The 23,554-nt window shown below is 44.8% G+C and overlaps 1 protein-coding gene across 1 annotated transcript in view; it reads left to right on the top strand.

The window, feature by feature from the left end:
- The window catches only part of SGMS1 (sphingomyelin synthase 1), a 326,914-nt gene that overhangs the window by 80,968 nt on the left and 222,392 nt on the right, over positions 1–23,554 (top strand). The window lies entirely within an intron of this gene.

Consider the following 23,554-nt stretch of genomic DNA (forward strand, 5'->3'; position numbering starts at 1 on the left):
CTCCCTTCAAAGCCCTACTGAGAGCTCACCTCCTCCAGGAGGCCTTCCCAGACTGAGCCCCTTTTTTCCTCTCCTCCTCCTCCCCATCCCCCCGCCCTCCTCCTTCCCCTCCCCACAGCACCTATATATATGTTTGTACAGATTTATTACTCTATTTATTTTATTTGTACATATTTACTATTCTATTCATTTTGTTAACGATGTGCATCTAGCTTTATTTCTATTTATTCTGATGGCTTGACACCTGTCCACATGTTTTGTTTTGTTGTCTGTCTCCCCCTTCTAGACTGTGAGCCCGCTGTTGGGTAGGGACCGTCTCTATGTCGCCAACCTCTACTTCTGAAGCGCTTAGTACAGTGCTCTGCACACAGTAAGTGCTCAATAAATACGATTGAATGAATGAATGAATGAAAAGAGAAGGCCTGAATAAGGGTTTGGGGTTTGGCCTCTGCTGCTGGTGGTAATGTGCTGATACTAGCCAGTCGTGGCCTAGTGGTTAGAGCACAGGCTACGGAGGCAGAAGGACCTGGGTTCTAATCCCAGCTCTGCCACTTCTCTGCTGTGTGACCTAGGGTATGTCACTTCAAGTCCCTGTGCCTCATTACCTCATCTGTAAAATGGGGATTAAGACTGTGAGCCCCAGGTGGGACAGTCACTGTGTCCAACTTAATTAGCCTTTATCCACCCTCGGCACTTAGTACAGTAAGCACTTAAAAGCCATTTAAAAAAATTATTCTCAGCAGAATGTCTCCTTTTACATTATTCCAGGATGAACTTGAAGTTCATTCAGGTTGCTCTTCCTACCTGATCTTATTTCGTTGTTGATGCACTCCTCTGTTTTCTGAGTAGCTTTGCTTTTTTTATCCTCACTATCTATAAGTAGCTTTTGGATTTGACTCCTGTCTTTTCATTGGTGTACCACTTCCACATTCTGTTGTGTTTTCTTCAAAGATAAGACTTCCCCTTTGTTTCTGTTGAATTCAGGTTTAACTTTCTCCTTCTGTGTTTCTGTTTGGATCCCAACACCAAGCTTTATCTTCCTGACAAGTTGTCAGCAGGGCCTTCTGCGGAGGAGAGTTTGGAGATCATTGGAGTTGCAGGGTTTGAGGTCCAGCCCCGAGAGACAAAAATAGGATGACACCCTAAGACTGGTTCAGGCAGCTCTTTGACTTCTGAAACTGGCTGAACTGTCAGAAAGAAAGAGCTCTCTCCCCCAGAGCCCCATCCCCCCCCAAACTTGTGGCTGTGAATCTGCTTCCTGCAAAATGTCACATGAGCACATGATTCACTGGTCTAGAATGAACTTTTTCCTCTCATTTTGCAGTTAGTGTAGTTTTGAGGACTCCAATTGCTTATCTTTTTAAGTCACCCGTGTCCCCCCAAGTCGAAGCTTGAAATCCAACCACAGCGACTCCTATTTTAGTCCCGTTTGATGTGAAAAGTTTGACAGAGTGGGAGTCACTCTTCTGAGATTTTCCTGTTGCTGTCATTCGATACAATGCCGTGTTGCTTTCCTCTTCGTTTGCTTTCATTTTGGTATTCTGGGGCAAGAAATTTTGCAGTTCGAGAGGCTTGCATGCTACAAAAGACCAGAATGGGTAGAAAGGAAAACCTGGGAGCTACAAAACTTGAATACTGAGTTAAATAGGCCATGCTCGTTTGACTACCAAATTCCAGACCTGGCGGATCTTCAATTTTGAAACCCACGGAGTAAGCCTGAAACTTGTTCAGCTAGTTTACTGTGAACGGGCGTACGGTGTATTTTTTCTATCACTGCACAGAGACATTCATTTTGAAGTTGGAAAAAAATCAAAACACATCCTACTCAATCAGTCGTATTTATTGAGCACTCACTGCATGCTCCAGTAAGTGCTCGGGAGAGTACAATATAACAGAGTTGATAGACACATTCCTGCCCATATGGAAGCTTACAGTTTAAACACTCAACATTGTTTTTATTTTTTTTTTCACCAAGAGTAGGCCCACCTTTGAGACACATTGGTCTTTCCTAGGTCTCATAGGTCTGCCAGGTATTTCTGTCTTAGATGTAAACTTCAAAATTGTCTGAATTTCTCTAAGTGCAACAAGCACTAATCAATCAATCAATCAATTGTATTTATTGAGCGCTTACTGTGTGTAGAGCACTGTACTAAGCACTTGGGAAGTACAAGATAGCAACATATAGAGACAGTCCCTACCCAACAGTGGGCTCACAGTCTAAAACTACTTCTGGATGTGTAGTTTATTCGTTCTTTTTACTGTCCACCATCTTTTCCCCCTAGTCAATACATCAACTTTCAGCCATCGAGGCGAAGAAAAGGGGCAGGGATAACTGAAACAAAACAACCCAACGTATAAAGCAAAATGAACTGAGGTGGCTTGGGGCTATATTCAGATGGCAGAGGAAGACAGTGCCAATACTCAGCCAGGCAAAGGAGGAGGTATTTCAAGTTAATGGACTCTGAAAACAGTCGCAGAACCAGCTGTGGGCAAACCTCCTGGGTGAGGGCCGGGGACTTAATCACAGCAGGTGAGAGCTGACATAATCACTGTCCCGGTTAGGGTGGCCACTGATGGCTCTCAAAAACACCAGGCAATTTGATGCACGGAAGTCCCTGGGCGCTACACTGGGCACCTCCTTTCTGCCCTCCGCCCCAGCGCAGTTCATCCAAGGCCTCTGTGTTACCTTCGAAGGCCGTCGGGATCTTGGGCAGCATATCCAGCCACAGTCCATCAATCGCGGTGTGGCTCAGTGGTTAGAGCCTGGGCCTGGGAATCAGAAAGACCTGGGTTCTAATTCAGCTCTGCCACATGCCTTGGGTAAGTCACTTCACTTCTCTGGGCCTCAATGACCTCATCTGTAAAATTGGGATTGAGAGTAAGCCCCACGTGGGACAGGGGCTATGCAACTCGCATCTACCTTGACACTTAGAACAGTACTTGGCGCATAGTACCATAATTATAATTATTATTATTCTTAAGAGCTTACTGTGTGCCAAGTATTGCACCGACTGCATATGTTGCCAATTTGTACGTCCCAAGCGCTTAGTACAGTGCTCTGCACACAGTAAGCGCTCAATAAATACCATTGATGATGATGATGATGATGATGCAAACTCCCAACAGCAGTAGCCACAGCAGAAAGAAACCTGGCACTGAAGATTCCTGTCACTTGATGGTATTACTGTGTGCAGAACACTGTGTTAAGTGTTTGAAAGACCCCAGTGCAATCGAGTTGGTAGGCCCGATCCCTGCCTACAAGGAGCGTACATTCAAGTGGGGGAGTTTAGTGGAGGAATTTATCATCTGCAGTACTGAACGTGAAAGCAACAGGTAGTGAATCTATCCTGGACAGGTGACGGTGGAGCGTCCAGTACAAAACCAGACAAATGGCCATCCTAGCCACAGATAATCCACTCACTGTTAACTGGGAATAAAGTGAAAGGGGTAACATTTCCTGGGGAGTAGATGAGGGGTTGCCACGGCAACCGTCATTGAGGATCTGTTGTCTACATCTTGTGAAAAGACCACCAGTGTTCGTTATTTGGGAGATGGTGACCTGCATCCTGTTATCCTTGAGCAGCAGTGAAGGCAGCAGAGGCAGTCAGTCAATCAATCAATCAATCATATTTATTGGGCCCTTACTGTGTGCAGAGAATTGTACTAAGTGCTTGGGAGAGTACAGTATAACAGAGTTGGTAGACACATTCCCTGCCCACAGTGACGTCATGGTCTAAAGGGAGAGAGAGACATTAGTAAAAATAAATAAATTACAGCTATGTACATAAGTGCTGTAGGGCTGAGGGACCTGTGCTCCTTACTAGTAATAATACTACTAATAATTATATTAAGTGCTTACTATGTGCCAGGCACATTACTAAGCGCTGGGGTGGATACGGGTAAATCAGGTTGGATGCAGTCCCTGCCCCAGGTCTCAATCTCCATTTTACAGATGAGGCAAATGAGGCCCAGAGACGTGAAGTAACTTGCCCAACGTCACACAGCCGACAAGTGGAAGAGCTGGGATTAGAGCCCTTGACCTTGACCAGGCCTGTGCTCTATCCACTACGCCATGCTGCCTCTCTATTCATCCCCCCTCCCAGCCCCACAGCACTTATGTTCATATCAGTAATTTATTTGTATTAATGTCCGTCTCCCCCTTTAGAATGTAAGCTCTTGGTGGGGTGTTTATTATGTTTGATACATTTATTATGTTTATTACAAATCAAGCTAAAACTTCTCACTCTCAGCTTCAAGGCTGTCCATCCCCTCGCCCCCTCCTACCTCACCTCCCTTCTCTCCTTCTCCAACCCAGCCCGCACCCTCCGCTCTCCTCGCTGTGCCTCGTTCTCGCCTGTCCCGCCTTCGACCCCCAGCCCACATCCTCCCCCGGCCTGGAATGCCCTCCCTCCACACATGGGCCAAACTAGCTCTCTTCCTCCCTTAAAAGCCCTACTGAGAGCTCACCTCCTCCAAGAGGCCTTCCCAGACTGAGCCCCCTTTTTCCTCTCCTCCTTCCCCTCCCCACAGCATTTGTATATATTTGTACAGATTTATTACTCTATTTATTTTACTTGTACATATTTACTATTCTATTTATTTTGTTAATGATGTGAATATAGCTATAATTCTATTTATTTTGACGATTTTGACACCTGTTTACATGTTTTGTTTTGTTGTCTGTCTCCCCCTTCTAGACTGTGAGCCCGTTGTTGGGTAGGGACCGTCTTTATATGTTGCTGACTTGTACTTCCCAAGCGCTTAGTACAGTGCTCTGCACACAGTAAATGCTCAATAAATATGATTGAATGAATGAATGAATGAATGTTGCACTCTCCCAGGCACTTAGTATCATGCTCTGCACAAAGTAAGTGCTAAATAAATGCAATTGAATAATGAATGAGAGCTCACCTCCTCCAGGAGGCCTTCCCAGACTGAGCCCCTGTTTTCCTCTCCTCCTCCCCATCCCCTCTGCCCTACCTCCTTCCCCTTCCCACTGCACCTGTATATATGTTTGTACTGATTTATTACTCTATTTATTTTGCTTGTACATATTCACTATTCTATTTATTTTGTTAATGATGTGCATTTAGCTTTAATTCTCTTGGTTCTGACGACTTGACACCTGTCTGTCTCCCCCTTCTAGACTGTGAGCCCGTTGTTGGGTAGGGACCGTCTCTATATGTTGCCAACTTGTACTTCCCAAGCGCTTAGTACAGTGCTCTGCACACAGTAAGCAATAAATATGATAAATACGATAAAGCAATAAATATGATTGAATGAATGAATGGAACAAGTCAGAGTGACGCAGAAGGGAATGGGAGAAGAGGAAATGAGGGCTTAGGGAAGGCCTCTTTGGTAGAGATGTGCCTTCAGTAAGACTTTGAAGGTGTGTAGAATAATGGTCTGTCAGATATAATAATAATGTTGGTATTTGTTAAGTGCTTACTATGTGCCAAGCACTGTTCTAAGCGCTGGGGTAGATACAAGAGAATCAGATTGTCCCACATGAGGCTCACAGTCTCCAGCCCCATTTTTGCAGAAGAGGGAACTGAGGCAAAGAGAAGTTAAGTGACTTGCCCAAAGTCACAGAGCTAATAAGTGGCGAAGGTGGGATTAGAACCCACAACCTCCGACTCCCAAGACCGTGCTCTTGCCACTAAGCCACACTGCCTCAATAGGATGTCAGATGTGAAGAGGGAAGGTCTTCCAGGCCAGAGGCAGAATGTGGGCAAGAGGTCAGCGATGAGATGGGCAAGACAGAGGAATAGTGAGTAGGTTGGCATTGGAGAAGTGGACTCATGTATGTGCTCAAATAAAAGTTTATCCTTGGGGATTTTCCTCTTCAGATTTCCCTTTAATTGGCGGTTCTCCCAGGAGATACCTAGAGAAGTCACTTTAATAATAAATAAATAAATAAATAAATAAAACCACTGAAAATTGAAGTCTTTCACGGTTCTATCCCCCCAATTTGGGGGCTCAAAGATGAGGAATCAGATTGCTGCTCCCCACATGGAGAACCAACAAGGATTCTTTGCCATTAAAGCCTTCCTGGTGTCATTTTCACAGATTTAAAATAGAGATGATTTATTTTTTGTTTTGGGGGGTTATTTGACTCCTGGATTACAGAGGTCCTGAGGTTGAACTGTTTGGGTCGATTAGTTGAAGGGTACTTTCTGCAGTCAAGAGATATAATAAAGGACATTTTGTCTGAAGTCCAGTCCCGAAAAGGCCCACTTAAAAATAGTTTTGCCTCGGATTACAAATTGGCAGAGCTGAATAAATATTGGTTTAGTTCAGTCAAAAAAAAATTCCATTCAGATGCTTCCCGCTGCCGTAGTTTGCTATTTTTGCCTTATATGTTTGTCAGATCATCTCCATATATTAGGCCTTCTGCAGTGTTTGCTGGGTATTGTAAGAATTGCTTGTCAATCTGGATTTTTATAGTTGCCAACTGGGTCGCCCTGCAATTTAAGATGGAAGACAATGAGGCCAAAATGAAAAGTTTACCCCTCTGCATGTCATAAGGCTGTATTCATTCATTCAATCGTATTTATTGAGCGCTCACTGTGTGCAGAGCACTGTACCAAGCACTTGGGAAGTACAAGTTGGCAACATGTAGAGACAGTCCTCACCCAACAGCGGGCTCACAGTCTAGAAGGGGGAGACGGACAACAGAACAAAACATGTGGACGGGTGTCAAGACGTCAGAACAGATAGAATTAAAGCTAAATGCACATCTTTAACAAAATAAATAGAATAATTGATATGTATGCGTAAAATAAATAGAGTAATAAATCTGTACAAACATATACAGGTGCTTTGGGGAGGGGAAGGAGGAGAGGGAAAAGGGGGTGTTTCCAGGTGGGGTTTTCTAGGGCTGGGACACCCCTCTTCCCCTCTTTGAGGGTGGCTGGAGACCCGACATTTGGTCCCTACACCCAGAGACCCCGGTTGGGCCTTTGCTCTTTCCGTTTTGCTTCCAGTCTTCCTCTTCCCACTTGCTACCAAGCTTTTTTTTTAAATCATCATCATCATCATCATCAATCGTGTTTATTGAGCGCTTACTATGTGCAGAGCACTGTACTAAGCGCTTGGGAAGTACAAGTTGGCAACATATAGAGACAGTCCCTACCCAACAGTGGGCTCACAGTCTAAAAGGGGGAGACAGAGAACAAAACCAAACATACTAACAAAATAAAATAAATAGAGTAGATATGTACAAATAAATTAAATAAATAAATAAATAAATAGAGTGATATATGGTATTTGTTATTTTTTATGGTATTTGTTAATCACCTATTAATCAATCATCATTAATGATTATTAATCATAATCATTAATCAATCATTAATTAATCAATCAATCAAATATATGGTACTGTTATTTTTTATGGTATTTGTTAATCGCCTATTAATCAATCAATCAATCAATCGTATTTATTGAGCGCTTACTATGTGCAGAGCACTGTACTAAGCGCTTGGGAAGTACAAATTGGCAACATATAGAGACCGTCCCTACCCGACAGTGGGCTCACAGTCTAAAAGGGGGAGACAGAGAACAAAACCAAACATACTAACAAAATAAAATAAATAGAATAGATAGGTACAAGCAAAATAAATAAATAAATAAATAGAGTAATAAATATGTACAAACATATATCCATATATACAGGTGCTGTGGGGAAGGGAAGGAGGTAAGATGGGGGGGATGGAGAGGGGGACGAGGGGGAGAGGAAGGAAGGGGCTCAGTCTGGGAAGGCCTCCTGGAGGAGGTGAGCTCTCAGCAGGGCCTTGAGAGCTATTACCTGCTAGGCACTAAGTGCTGGGGTAAATACAAGGTAATCAGGTTGGACACAGTCCCTATCCCATAGGGGGTTCACAGTCTTAATCCCCATTTTACAGTTGAGGTAACCGAGGCACAGAGAAGTTAAAAGTGACTTGCCCAATCCCGGCTCCGCCAATTGTCAGCTGTGTGACTTTGGACAAGTCATTTAACTTCACTGTGCCTCAGTTACCTCATCTGTAAAATGGGGATTAAGCCTGTGAGCCCCCCTGTGGGACAACCTGATCACCTTGGCTCAGTGGAAAGAGCACGGGCTTTGGAGTCAGAGGTCATGGGTTCGAATCCTGACTCCGCCACATGTCTGCTGTGTGATCTTGGGCAAGTCACTTCGCTTGTCTGGTCCTCAGTTACCTCATCTGTAAAATGGGGATTAAGACTGTGAGCCCCACGTGGGACAACCTGATCACCCTGTATCCTCCCCAGCGCTTAGAACAGTGCTTTGCACATAGTAAGCGCTTAACAAATGCCAATTATTATTATTATTATTATTGTAGCCTCCCCAGTGCTTAGAACAGTGCTTTGCACATAGTAAACACTTAACAAATGCCAATTATTATTATTATTATTGTAGCCTCCCCAGCACTTAGAACAGTGCTTTGCACATAGTAAGCGCTTAACAAATGCCTATTATTATTATTATTATTATTATTATTATTGTAGCCTCCCCAGCGCTTAGAACAGTGCTTTGCACATAGTAAGCGCTTAACAAATCCCATCATTATTATTATTGTTATTAAGGTCACACAGCAGACAAGTGGTGGAGTAGGGATTAGAATCCTAGTCCTTCTGACTCCCAGCTACATGCTTTATCCACTAGACCCTCTATCCTATTTATTTTATTTTGTTGGTATGTTTGGTTCTGTTCTCTGTCTCCCCCTTTTAGACTGTGAGCCCACTGTTGGGTAGGGACTGTCTCTATGTGTTGCCAACTTGTACTTCCCAAGCGCTTAGTACAGTGCTCTGCACATAGTAAGCGCTCAATAAATACGATTGATTGATTGATTGATTGACCACGCTGCTTCTCAAAGTCTTGGGAAATGAAGAAAAACGGAACAACTTATAAAATTTGGGTATGTATAGTGGAAAAGAGCATGAACCTGGGGGTCAGAAGACCTGGATTCTAATTCTGGCTCTGCCAACTGACTGCTGTGGGACCTTGGACAAGTCAGTTACCTTCCGTGCTTCGGTTGCCTCATCTTTAAAATGGGGATTAAGGATGCGAGCCCGGCGTGGGACAGGGACTGTGTCCAACCTGTCTTGTACCTTCCGCAGTGCTTAGTGTAGTGCCTGGCATTTAGTAAGACATAAACCATTAAAACAAATAAACAAAACCCCTAAATTAAAAAGGGGGAGGAGAAGTTGAGTGGAATGGGAGATGAACCTAAAAGCCAAACCCTCGGTATGGGGCGGAGCGAAAGGAAGTATCTTTCCCTTATGCTACTCTTAGGGAATCTATATGCCTCCTTGGGGGTTCTCACTGGGAGAATTGGGGTCAACAAAATTCCTGGGAAAATATTTGGATTTGATCCTCAGAGGATAGAGGAAATGCACTCAAACAATGTCTGTGGTATTTATTGAGAAGCAGCGTGGCTCAGTGGAAAGAGCCCGGGCTTGGGAGTCCGAGATCATGGGGTCAAATCCCAGCTCCGCCGCTTGTCCGCTGTGTGACTTTGGGCAAGTCACTTCACTTCTCTGTGCCTCAGTTACCTCGCCTGTAAAGTGGGGATTAAGATTGTGAGCCCAATGTGGGACAACCTGATCACCTTTTACCCTCCCCAGCGCTTAGAACAGTGCTTTGCACATAGTAAGCGCTTAACAAATGCCATCATTATTACTATTATTATTATTTATTGCATGTTTACTGTGTGCAGAGTATTATTCTAAGTGCTTGGGAGAATATGCAGTATAAGAGTTGGTAGACATGTTCCCAACCCACAAGGGGCATACAGACTAGAAGGGGAGCCAAACACAAAATAAAAATAAAAAAATAAGGATTTATACTAAAGTGCTGTGGAGTTGAGGGTAGGGTGAATATCGAGAGCTTAAGGAGTACAGATAGAAGTGCATAGGCAATACAGAAGGGAGAGGCAATCAATCAATCTTATTTGAGCGCTTAGTGTGTGCAGAGCACTGTACTAAGCGCTTGGGAAGTACAAGTTGGCAACATATAGAGACGGTCCCTACCCAACAGTGGGCTCACAGTCTAGGGGAAATGAGAGCTCACTCAGAGCAGGCCTTTTGGCAGAGATAATAATAATAATAATAATAATAATGATGGCATTTATTAAGCGCTTACTATGTGCAAAGCACTGTTCTAAGCGCCGGGGAGGTTACAAGGTGATCAGGTTGTCCCTCTTGGGGCTCACAGATTTAATCCCCATTTTCCAGATGAGGTAACTGAGGCACAGAGAAGTGAAGTGACTTGCCCAAAGTCACACAGCTGACAATTGGCAGAGCTGGGATTTGAACCCATGACCTCTGACTCCAAAGCCCCGGCTCTTTCCTACTGAGCCACGCTGCAGAGATGTGATTTTAATAGAGAAGCAGTGTGTCCTGCATAGGCCTGGAAATCAGTGGACCTGAGTTCTAATTCTGACTCTGCACTTGTCTGCTGTATGTGATCTTGGGCAAGTCCCTTCACCTCACTGTGCCTCAGTTACCTCATCTGCAAAGTAGGGATTTAAGGTTGTGATTTGGGGCATAGACTGTGTCCAACCTGATGATCTTTTTTTTTTGATGGTATGTATTACGCACTTACTATGTGCAAAGCACTGTTCTAAGCGCTGGGGAGTTTACAAGGTGATCAGGTTGTCCCACAGGGGGCTCACAGTCTTCACCCCCATTTTACAGATGGGGTAATGAGGCACAGAGAAGTTAAGTGACTTGCCCAAAGTCACACAGCTGACAATTGGTGGAGCTGGGATTTGAACCCATGACCTCTGACTCCAAAGCCCGCGCTCTTTTCCACTGAGCCACACTGCTTCCCCTTTTGTCTGATCTTTTGTCTGCCCCTTCACTTAGTACAGTGCCTGGCACATAGTAAGCACTTAAGAAGTACCATTGAAGAGACAGACTCTGAAGGTGAGGAGAGTGGTAGTCTGTTGTATGTCAATCAATCAATTTTTATTTATTGAGCACTCATTTTGTGTCGAGCACTATACTGAGTGCTTGGGAAAGTAGACAGTTGGTAGACATGGTCCCTGAAGGGGCAAGGAGTCCTAGGTTAGAGAGAGGTCGTAAACAAAGGGACAGTGGTGAGATATGAGATTGGGGTACAGAGCACCATACTAAGCGCTTGGGAGAGCACAATGCAATAAAGTATGTAGACATTCATTCATTCAATTGTATTTATTGAGCGCTTACTGTGTGCAGAGCACTGTACTAAGCACTTGGGAAGTACAAGTTGGCAACATATAGAGACGGTCCCTACCCATCAGCGGGCTCACAGTCTAGAAGGGGGAGACAGAGAACCTAAACAAAACATATTAATAAAATAAAATATGCACAAGTAAAATAAATAGAGTAATAAATCTGTACAAACATATATACAGGTGCTGTGGGGAGGGGAAGGAGGTAGGGTGGGATGATCCCTGTCCACAGGATCCCTGATCCCTGTCCACAGGAGAAGAGAAGCAGCATGGCCTAGAGGATAGAGCAAAGGCCTGGGACCTGGGTTCTAATTCTGGCTCCGCAACTTGTCGTCTTTGTGACCTTGGGCAAGCCACTTAGCATCTCTGGGCCTCAGCTACCTCATCTGGAAAATAGGGGTTAAGACTGTGAGCCTCTTGTGGGATAGAGAAGCAACGTGGCTCAGTGGAAAGAGCACGGGCTTGGGAGTCAGAGGTCATGGGTTCAAATCCCGGGTCCGCCACTTGTCAGCTGTGTGACTTTGGACAAGTGTCCCAAGGTGACCTTGGGGTACCGGCCATCTCAAGGTCAAATGCTATCTCGTGACCACCTGAGCCTGCAGGTGGAACTCAGAAGTGAGGGTGGGATACCATCCCCACCACCAAAACTGCTAGATTGACGGCCCAAGCCGGGAATACAGAAGATGTCCCTCGCCTCGTGCCAATCAAATTAGGTATGGAGGAGGGGGGAGGGTAGAGATTGGATAAACTGAGGCTGGAATGGCCTAGGAGCACAGGTGATAAATACCTGTCGCCTCTGAACTTCGGGGGCAGAACACCGAGACACACAGCAGTAGGAGGAACAGCAGCGGCGGCAGCGGCCCACTTGTCTCTCTCTGCCCAGATAGGCCAGATGCCCGCTCTGCAACCATTCGTTCATTCATTCCTTCATTCATATTTATTGAGCACTTACTGTGTGCAGAGCACTGGACTAAGCGCTTGGGAAATACAAGTCGGTAACACATAGAGACGGTCCCAACCCAACAATGGGCTCACGGTCTAGAAGGGGGAGACAGACAACAAAACAAGTAGACAGGTGTCGAAACTGTCAGAATAAATAGAATAATAATAATGATGGCATTTGTTAAGCACTTACTCTATGCCAAGCACTGTTCCAAGCACTGAGGGGACACAAGGTGATCAGGTTGTCCCACGTGGGGCTCACGGTCCCAATCCCCATCTTACAGATGAGGCAACTGAGGCACAGGTAAGTCAAGTGACCCGTCCAAGGTCACACAGCTGACAAGTGGTGGAGCCGGGTTCTGAACCCATGACCTGTGACTCCAAAGCCCGGGCTTTTCCCACTGAGCCACGCCGCTTCTCAATAACCAGAACCAACCCACTGAGGCAAGGGCCGCGGGACGGCTGAGTGTCTCCTGGGTGGGACCCGGTGCCCCACTGCGGATGGGGATCAGAAGTGGATTCCTCCCATGTCGGGAGAGCCCATGGTGAGAGCTAGCCGCCCACCACGGGCGCGGGGAATGGAACGGACTCATCCCGTGTGGGAAAGTAAGTGGATTCTTCCCACGTGGGAAAGTAAGTAGATTCGTCCCGAGTGGGAAGTGCACGTGGGTGAGAGCTAGCTGCCTCACCCGTGCGCAATTAACGTGTCATCATCATCATCATCAATCATATTTATTGAGCACTTACTATGTGCAGAGCACTATACTAAGCGCTTGGGAAGTACAAATTGGCAACATATAGAGACGGTCCCTACCCAACAGTGGGCTCACAGTCTAAAAGGGGGAGACAGAGAACAGAACCAAACATACTAACAAAATAAAAAGCTCGACTATTGCAAATTGATTACATTCCTCCCGAAAGGGAAGCTCAATCCATTGCGCCTAAACAACTAAATAATTCAATTCACCTCACGGAATAAATTTTATATAAAACTCAGGCTTTCCATCCCCTCCCCCCCCCCCCCTTCTCTCTTGCCTCGCCAATTCCTGAACGAACCCGTCCCTGGACGACGGGTGACAGCAAGTCACCTAACTTCTCTGGGCCTCAGTTCCCTCATCTGTAAAATGGGGATTAAGACTGTGAGCCCGACTTGGGACAACCTGATCACCTTGTATCCTCCCTAGTGCTTAGAGCAGTGCTTTGCACATAGTAAGTGCTTGACAAATGCCATCATTATTATTATAGGGACTCTGTCCAACCTGAGTGGCTTGTATCTACCCCAGTACTTAGTACAGTGTCTGGCACATAGGAAGCATTTAACACACACCATAAAAAAGGCCTACATAGTCTAGAAGTGTAGATAGACAGTAAAGTTAATTGCAGATAGAGGAAGTGGCAGAGTATAAGGTTTTGTGCAAAGGTGCTGGAGGCTGAGGATTATGGTTGTACATATTTATTACTCTATTTATTTATTTATTTTACTTGTACATTTCTATCCTATTTATTTTATTTTGTTGGTATGTTTGGTTCTCTTCTGTCTCCCCCTTTTAGACTGTGAGCCCACTGTTGGGTAGGGACTGTCTCTATGTGTTGCCAATTTGTACTTCCCAAGCGCTTAGTATGGTGCTCTGCACATAGTAAGCGCTCAATAAATACGATTGATTGATTGATTGATTGATTAGGTTTCTTGAAGTGTACAGTTCCAAGTGCCTATGCGACCCAAAAGAACGGTGAATAGGGAAAATAAGGTCTTACAGAAGACCTCTTTGGAGGAGATTCATTTGAACCCGAGGAAGTACTTCTTGACTCTGTAATTTCCAATAATTGAAATTGATTTTAATGTTTTTCCCCTCCAGTCGATTGTAAGTTCCCTGAGGACAGGGATCATGTCTATTATCTCTGTCATACTGCACTCTCCCCAGTGCTTATTCCAGTGCCCGGCACACAGTAAGTCCTCTGTAAATGCCATCAGTTGACATTTGAAACTTGCTCCCTCTGTTCTTGGCAGACTCCAGTGCATTCTTGGCAAGCGGCGGGATGTGTTTTCCTTCAGCTCTGAAATTCAGCTCTGGAAATCCAATCCTTTGTAAGTTCTGTACCAGCGTTTGCCGGGGATCGTGCAGGACGGAAAAGGAGCACCATTCTTGTCTGGCACGATTCCCTCAACAGCCTAGTACAAATGAGTCATGATTTTGCCATTCCGACTGCAAGCTGTTTATCCGATCATTTTAATGCCGGTTGTTAGGCGTAGAAATTAAAATGACCAGCAAATGATTTATGCCAAAAAGAGGAAGGTGGCTTTTTTTTTTTTTAAGTACATATGCATAATCAAATGAAAGCAAGGCAGAGCCGACCGTTAGTCCTTTGGCTAGTCGACGATATTTCATGAATTCTGAGAATACCAAGTTGTTGCCATTTGGAAAGTTCATGGGAATGTATGTTCATGGGAAGAAGGCAGCAAACCCTTTAAGGGTAAGTGTATCATTACTTCTTGGAAAATAAAAAGGCGAAACAAGAAACTTTGTAGTTTTTTTTATTTGGAAGGGCCTGAAGCCTGCAGAGGGTTGAGGTGATAGCAGACTTGTACCTGTCTAAGAAAAGATCCTTTAAAAAGCGGCACAATTCTACTAAATCATTCTTTTACATAAACGGTTGGTACCGGCTAAAATTATGTAGGTATAGCTTTGTTAAAGTATGTTAATGGAAAGGAATCACCTTATCTTCCAAATGTCTCGTATTTTTCCAGGTATTGTGTGGGCTGTTAGTGCTCAATAAATTTCATTGATTGATTTTAGACTGTGAGCCCACTGCTGGGTAGGGACTGTCTCTATGTGTTGCCAACTTGTACTTCCCAAGCGCTTAGTACAGTGCTCTGCACATAGTAAGTGCTCAATAAATACGATGATGATGATTAAACTGCTCATAGTAGGATATCAGTGTTTGTTAAAATAATAATAATAATAATCATTTTGGTATTTGTTAAGTGCTCACTATGTTGCCAAGCACTGTTCTAAGTGCTGGGGAAGATACAAGGTAATCAGGTTGTCCCACATGGGGCTCACAGTCTTAATCCCCATTTTCCAGATGAGGTAACTGAGGCACAGAGAAGTTAAGTGACTTGCCCAAAGTCACACAGCTGAGAAGTGGCGGGGCCAGAATTAGGACCCATGACCTCTGACTCCCAAGCCTGTGCTCTTTCCACTGAGCACCCTGCTTCTCAAATACTGTTCCATCCTTAGTCCTGGGAAGATTTGAGGAGGTTAGAAACTCTAAGTACTCATTATGATAATTTAAGATGCCTAATTGAAATTCCTAAACCTCATTACAACCAACTCTTATTATGCAAGGTTGATAGTGCTGTCATATAGATTATTTAAGCAATCACTGGTAATTATTGAGCACTTACTGTATGCAAAGCACTGTATTAAGCACTTGGGAGAGTACAAAGCAGCATGGCCTAGTGGGTGGAACACAGGCGTAGGAGTCAGAAGGCCATGGGTTCTAATCTCAGATCCACCATTTGTCTGCTGTGTGATCTTGGGCAAGTCATTTAACTTCTGTGCCTCAGTTCCCTCATAAGTAAAATGCGGATTAAGACTGTGAGCCCTCTGTGGGACAGAGAATGTGTCCAACCTGATTATCTTGTTTCTACCCCGTTTTGTATAGTGCCTGGCAGTCACATAGTAAGCGTTTAACAAATACCATTTAAAAAGCCCTACAAAAAACAAACAAGAAAAACACTAAGGCATAGGAGTCAGAAGACCTGGGTTCTAATCCTTCCTCTGCCACTTGCCTGCTTTGTGACTTTGGGCAAGTCACTTAACTTTTGGGCCTCAGTTCCCAGATCTGTAAAATGGGGATTCAATACCTGTTCGCCCTCCTACTTACGGTAGGAGCCCCATGTGGGACCTGATGATCTTGTGTCTACCCCAGTCATCATCATCATCATCAACCGTATTTATTGAGCGCTTACTATGTGCAGAGCACTGTACTCAACGCTTGGGAAGTACAAATTGTACTTCCCAATTGTACTTGGGAAGTACAGAGCACTGTACAGTCCTTAGTACAGTGTAAGTGTACTAAGCAGCGTGGCTCAGTAGGAAAGAGCCCGGGCTTTGGAGTCAGAGGTCATGGGTTCAAATTCCGGCTCCGCCAATTGTCAGCTGTGTGACTTTGGGCAAGTCACTTCACTTCTCTGTGCCTCAGTTACCTCATCTGGAAAATGGGGATTAAATCTGTGAGCCCCACGAGGAACAACCTGATCACCTTGTAACCTCTCCAGCGCTTAGAACGGTGCTTTGCACATAGTAAGCGCTTAATAAATGCCATTATTATTATTATCATTATTACTTAGTACTTAGTACACTAAGTACTAAGTGTACTACAGTGTAAGTGTACAAATTGTACTTCCCAAATTGTACTTGGGAAGTACAGAGCACTGTACAGTCCTTAGTACAGTGTAAGTGCTTAACAAATACCACAATTGCTATTATTATTACTACTGCTACTTCCAGACCCAAATGCACAGGTGACACGGAATGGAGAAAAGTAGGGGTAAATGAGGCCTTAGGGAAGTTCTCTTGGAGGATGCGATTTCAAGTGGGCTTTGAAAGTGGGGACAGTGGTGGTCTGTCAGATACAAAGGGGGAAGGAATTCCACGCCAGAGGGAGGACATGGGTGAGGTTATAGATTTATAGAATTTAAGCCCTTCTGGTTTTCCTTCTTTCTCTTGCTGGCCTCCTTGGATGCATTTTCCTGCTGGAGAGCACTTATCAGAGGGTGGGTAGAATGAGGAAATGAAATTCAAACATTTTGCTGTTTAGTTACTGCATCACTCATAACAATAACAATAATAATAATGGCATTTATTAAGCACTTACTATATGCAAAGCACTCATAAGACTGTAGGGGAAGAAGACTGAAGTTGCAGAAGTCTGACAGAGTTTCTGAATTTTCCAGAAGTGGGTAGTCACTTCAGACCATAAGATGCTTTGCACTTTTGGAGAACTACTGTTGCAGGTTCATTCAGCCGTATTTATTGTCGTATTTTTTGAGCGCTTACTGTGTGCAGAGCACTGTACTAAGCGCTTAAGGTTACACTGTGTACCTGTGGAATGGATGTATTTGCTATTTAAATCCCAGTTATCTTGGTGTTTAGAGAATTGTTCCCAGTTCAGACTTCTCTCCCACTCAGCACTTTACCTGGGCTGTGAACAAGTTGCAACAAAGACCGGTTTGGCTTTGTATCTCTTCGTTGTTCCTCCTCCCCCCCACACACTTACTGCCTAATAATGAGTTTAATGAGGAGGCAAATAGCCCAAAGCCAAGGAGCAGGAGAGGAAACCTGGAATCTGGATACATGGGAATGTCAAATCAATCACAAATAATGAAGAATGGCAGAAATGAAATTATTTGGAATAACCCTCTTTTCAAGATTTGACCTACAGCTCTGGGGCAAATAGGAAGGAGGTGGTCAATATGCTTTATTCATTCATTCATTCATTCAATCGTATTTATTGAGCGCTTACTGTGTGCAGAGCACTGTCCTAAGCGCTTGGGAAGTACAAGTCGGCAACATATAGAAACGGTCCCTACCCAACATATAGCAAATTTTAAGCACTTAGTACACTCATTCATTCAATCGTATTTATTGAGTGCTTACTGTGTGCAGAGCACTGTACTAAGCGCTTGGGAAGTACAAGTTGGCAACATATAGAAACGGTCCCTATCCAGCAACGGGCTCTGACTCCCAAGCTCTGGCTCTTTATAATGATGGCATTTATTAAGTGCCTACTATGTGCAAAGCACTGTTCTAAGCGCTGGGGAAGTTATAAGGTGATCAGGTTGTCCCACGGAGGGCTCACAGTCTTAATCCCTATTTTACAGATGAGGTAACTGAGGCCCAGAGAAGTTAAGTGACTTGCCCAAAGTCACGCAGCTGACAGTTGGCAGAGCCGGGATTTGAACCTTTCTGCTTAGACCTCTCTGCTTTTGACTGAGATGAGGAAGTCGGGAGGAAAAGGATACCGGTTGAAGATGTGTTCGGTTTAAGGCACCAGCACTTCACCCAGGCACAGTGCTCTGCACACAGTAAGCACTCAATAAATACGATTGAATGAATAGCAAATATTTTTCTTGGAAACTTATTCTGGGGAAAGAAGGGACAGTGGTGGTATAAAGTGAATTACTCATGGTTGCGTATTTTAATATTCTGATAAGGTATCTTATAAGCTTTAACAAAAAAGGGCATGCTTACGAAATTATCTAAAGCCAAGCCATATATATCAAGTTAAAACATAAAAGTGCTCATAATGGAATGAAACCACACCAAACTAATTGTGGAACTCACATAGTGAATAATTACCTGCAGTTTGCACCACTCAACAAACCTGTGAGAGAGGAAATTTTACAGGCTGGAAAGCTGAAGCCTTGGGGAAATTTGGCCCCATAAACCACATAGAGTGAATTAGTGAAATAGCTGGCTTGAAAACTTGGAAGGAGATTCTCAGAAACAGGACTCCGAAATAAAGGCGAGGATCACAGCGACATATGCAATCTAGAGAGTTTCCTGTATTCAGGTGGCTTTCTCATTTTAGAAAGGAAGATTAAATCCTTGTCATACCCGAGAGGGTTCGTTCTCATTCTATTCTGAGTTTTCTGTATTACACTAGAAAGCAAGAGCAGGCAAAGCTTCAGTAACTGACTGCAGCCTGGAAATTTTTTTTTTGCTTTTGTGAATCCACAGAGCCGTGAAGGTCGAGAGTGGCAAGAGCAGTTTGTGAATTAAGTTCGGCTGCACTCTGCTTATCGTGGCAGGCTGCTGGGGACCTCCACAGGTGTAAAGGACTTGAAAGGGTCTAATGTTCCCCCTTTTCCTCGCCCCCCTCCCCAACCCGTTTTGTCGGTTCTGGTAGGCTTGTAGTGGCAAAGGCAGAGAGGGACAGTATTACTGTGGACAAGAAAACTGGTAATGGTGCTTTGAAAACAGTATCTTTAGTATCCAAATCACAGGATTTATCACCCTTTCCACCAATTCCTCAGGGGCAGGGTTGATGAATTGAAATGTGTGACCGCAGCAAGTGCTTACAAGCCTGAAAAGAAGCACTGGCCCAATGGAATAGGCCCTGTTTGACAGAGTTACAAAAAGTTTTTACGTACCAGCTCTCGTTTGCTGTCATCATGCCCCTGTGCGATGCAGTGGCAGTTTTTTCTCCTCATTTTACAGCTGGAGAAACAGAAGAAAGAAGAGGTTAAAAACTGGGCCTGGAGTCCACAGGCTGAGAAGCAGCATGGCCTAGTGGAAAGAGCACGGGACAGGAAATCAGAAGAACCTGAGTTCTAATTCCAGCACTGCCACTCATCTGCTTTTTTGACCTGGCCAAATCACTTAACTTCTCTGTGCCTCAGTAACCTCGTCTGTAAAATGGGGATTAAGACTGCAAGTCCCATGTGGGTCAGGGACAGTGTCCAACCTGATTATCTCGTATCTACCCCCAACACTTAGTACAGTGCCTAGCACATAGTAAGCATTTAAATACCATTAAAAAAACCCAACCCAACCCAACCCAGTCCTCTTCTCACTAGACCTTACTGTCTTCTGGCAGCGAATGAAAATTGGACCAGGGCACTAAAAGAAACTAAATACCCTTTTGCCTCTCTCTCAGTATCTGCTCTGGAAGGGATCCTGTGTGTATGGAATAGCCTGAGAATGAACATTTGCTTTCTCTTGCTACTGGACTTTGTGGGCCCAAAGCAATTTGGGGGACTCATGAAAATGCCTGCCTTTACAAGGGGTTGATATATATCGATTCCCACGTCCCCTTTAATCTTTTTATCTGGCCTCATTCCAACATTTAACCCCGGCCGAGAAATTATGTTCCCTGGGAAATTCACCCAGGCTCTGGGAGCCCCTGTCTGGACTTGCAGCTAATGATGCTACATTAAACATAATTTCCCTCGATTCCCAAGCTTGTTAGGGAGGCTTCTGGCTTCCTGGGTATTTGCAGTGGTGACTGCATTTCCGAGAGCTCATTTTAGCAGTGGGGCATTCTGTCCCTCTAGGAACCCTGAGGCCTCTCATGTGTGCAGCCAAAGCGCGGTCCGTCAGGCTCCCTCCCGGAGGTGTTCTAGTTACGCGTGACATCCGTTCTGATTGCCTGGCTGATAAGTGGTTTCTTCCCCGAGCAGAGTAGCCATAAAGGAAAAAAGGCCTGGCTTGGTGTTCGGAAGCGTTATTTCTTCCTTCTCCTCCCCCTTGAACAATATCTCAGTCATTTCGTAGGCAGAGCCAGGTTTGAGTCCCACAGCTCTCCTCCGTCCTGCCACGACTGTTGTCCGACCTGGAGTTGCCCACCCAGGCACGTTGTGTTAGCTGAAATTTGGGATTTCTAAATGCCTGCTTAGGGAGGGAGGATGGGGGGCGGCCAGTGGGTTGTGGTTCCTGAATGGTTATATGGAAATAATAGTTTGGTTTGAGCAAGCTGGCCCGCTACCTGTTTTGGAGCTCAAAGCCCAACGGTGTTAGGAAGTCAGCCCTGATCAGCAGTGCCGTGCACGTGATAGATTCAGCGTTCCTGTTTGGCGTGTCCAGTGGGTACCAGCTACGCAACAGATTGTCTCAGTGAGCTGCTGGCTATGTCTGCCATCTCGTCCCCATGAGATCTTTGGTATTTCATAGGGCAGGGATGTCCCTCTTTGTGGGAAGAAGCCCTGGAAGCTTCCTTTCCCTGGGGAGTTGGGAGAAATCTGAAGTGGCCCTTTAATGGCAGCAGCCTGCGCACGGATTTGAGCGGGCTCTGTGACGGCTCTGGCCGGCTTTCAGTGCCAAGATGAATAGTCAGCCAGCCAAGAGGTCCGATCTGGCCGATTTCACAGTCTCTTAGAGTTGTTGGCCAAAAAAAGCCATTCCTGCACCAGTTCTCAATCCTGTCGGTCTGAGGGGAGGTAGAATTCATTTGTCTGAAGAACGTCAAGTATTCCCATAATTGTGTTTCTTGTTAAAATACAAGATCTTGTACTCTGGGTAGATGGGTTCTAATCCCGGCTCCACCTCTTGTCAGCTTTGTGACTTTGGGCAAGTCACTTCTCTGTGCCTCAGTTGCCTCATTTGTAAAATGAAGATAGAGACTGTGAGCCCCACGACTGTGAGCCCCACGTGGTACAACCTTGTATCTCCCCCAGCGCTTAGTGCTTTGCACATAGTAAGTGCTTAACGAATAACCATCATTATCAGCGCTTAGAACAGTGCTCGGCACATAGTAAGCGCTTAACAAATACCATTAGTATTATTATACAAAGATAGACAGCTCAGACACAACCCATTATGCAGATGAGAAAATGAGGCTTAGAAAAGTTAGAAAACCTTAGAAAACCCAAGGTTTCACAGCAGATAAATAATAATAATAATAATAATAATAATAATAATGGCATTTGTTAAGCACTTACTATGTGCAAAGCACTGTTCTAAGCGCTGGGGGGATACAAGGTGATCAGGTTGTCCTACGTGGGGCTCACAGTCTTAATCCCCATTTTACAGATACTGAGGCTCAGAGAAGTTGTGACTTGCCCAAGGTCACACAGCAGATGTTGTGGCGGAGTTGGGATTCGAACCCATGACCTCTGACTCCAAAGCCCGGGCTCTTTCCACTGAGCCATGCTGCTTCTCAATGGTGGAGTTGGGAGTAGAACCCAGGGCTTCTGATGCCTAATCGATCACTCAATCATTTATTGGGCACTTACTGTACTAAGCTCTTGGGAGAATAATAGTAATAATTATTCTGGTATTTGTTAAGCGATTACTCTGTGCCAGGCACAGTACTAAGTGCCGGAGAGGATACAAGCAAATCAAGTTGGATGCAGTGCCTGTCCTCACAGTCTTAACCCCCATTTTATGGATGAGGAAACTGAGGCCCAGAAAAGTGAAGTGACTTGCCCAAGGTCACACAGCAGACAAGTGGCAGAGCCGGGATTAAAACCCACATTCCTCTGATTCCCAAGCCCGGGCTCTTGCCACTAAGCCATGTTGCTTCCTGGAACAGAGTTGGTGGACATGTTCTCTCCCTTCCTTCCTTCAGTCGTATTTATTGAGCGCTTACTGTGTGCAGAGCACTGTACTAAGCGCTTGGGAAGTACAAGTTGGCAGCATATAGAGACGGTCCCTACCCAACAGCGGGCTCACAGTCTAGAAGGGGGAGACAGAGAACAAAACAAAACATATTAACAAAATAAAATAAGTAGAATAAATATGTACAAGTATAGAGGGCATTCAGTTTAAAGGAGGGACTTACAGTCTGTGCTCTTTCCTCTATGCCACGTTGTTTCTGTTGTAGAGAAGCAGCATGGCTCAGTGGAAAGAGCGCGGGCTTTGGATTCAGAGGTCATGGGTTCAAATCCTGCCTCTGCCAATTATCAGCTGTGTTACTTTGGGCAAGTCACTTAACTTCTCTGTGCCTCAGTTACCTCATCCGGAAAATGGGGATTAAGACTGTGAGCCCCCCATGGGACAACCTGATCACTGTGTAACCTCCCCAGTGCTTACAACAGTGCTTTGCAGATAGTAAGCACTTAATAAATGCCATTATTATTATTATTCTTATTGTATCAAGGAGTTTAACCTAGATCAAGATTATTATTTTAAAGTGCCTGTGATCCCTTGGAGGGCCACAGATCGTGCCTGTTACCAGTGTGTTTCTTACAACACTTAATGTAGTGCTGTGCACATAAGTCAATCAATCATATTTATTGAATGCCTGCTGTGTGCAGAACACTGTTCTAGGCGCATGGGAGAGTACAATATAACACAGCTGATGGACAAGTTCCCTGCCTATAACGAGCTTATGGTCTTATGGTCTATACTTTTAACTGAAAACCGGGTTTTCTAGATTTCAGTTTGGATTCCAAGTCATTCATTCATTCAATCAATCGTATTTATTGAGCGCTTACTGCGTGCAGAGCACTGTAGTAAGCACTTGGAAAGTACAATTTGGCAACAGGTAGAGACAATCCCTACCCAACAACGGCTCACAGGCCAGAGGTAGGACGTGGGCCAGGGGTTAGCGGCAAGACGGCAGCAAGTGAGAAGGTTAGCACCCAAGGAGCAAAGTGTGTAGACTGAGTCGTAGAAGGAGAGAAGCGAGGTGAGGTAGGAGGGGGCAAGGTGATGGAGAGCTTTAAAGCCAATGGTGAAGAGTATTCACCCTCCTCCTCAGAGGGTGAGCCCGTGTGGGTCAGGGATTCTCTCCGACCTGATTAGATCTTGTATCTGTTGCAGTGCTTGGCACGTAGTAATCACTTAACAGAGATTAGTAGCAGTGGTATCTAGCACTCGAACTTTTTAAAATTCTGTGGTCTCTAACACTCAAAATTCACACGGACACCTAAGGAGGAGAGTCCTGAGATT

Source organism: Tachyglossus aculeatus, chromosome 3, assembly GCF_015852505.1.
Source record: "Tachyglossus aculeatus isolate mTacAcu1 chromosome 3, mTacAcu1.pri, whole genome shotgun sequence".
NCBI classification, from domain to species: Eukaryota; Metazoa; Chordata; class Mammalia; order Monotremata; family Tachyglossidae; genus Tachyglossus; species Tachyglossus aculeatus.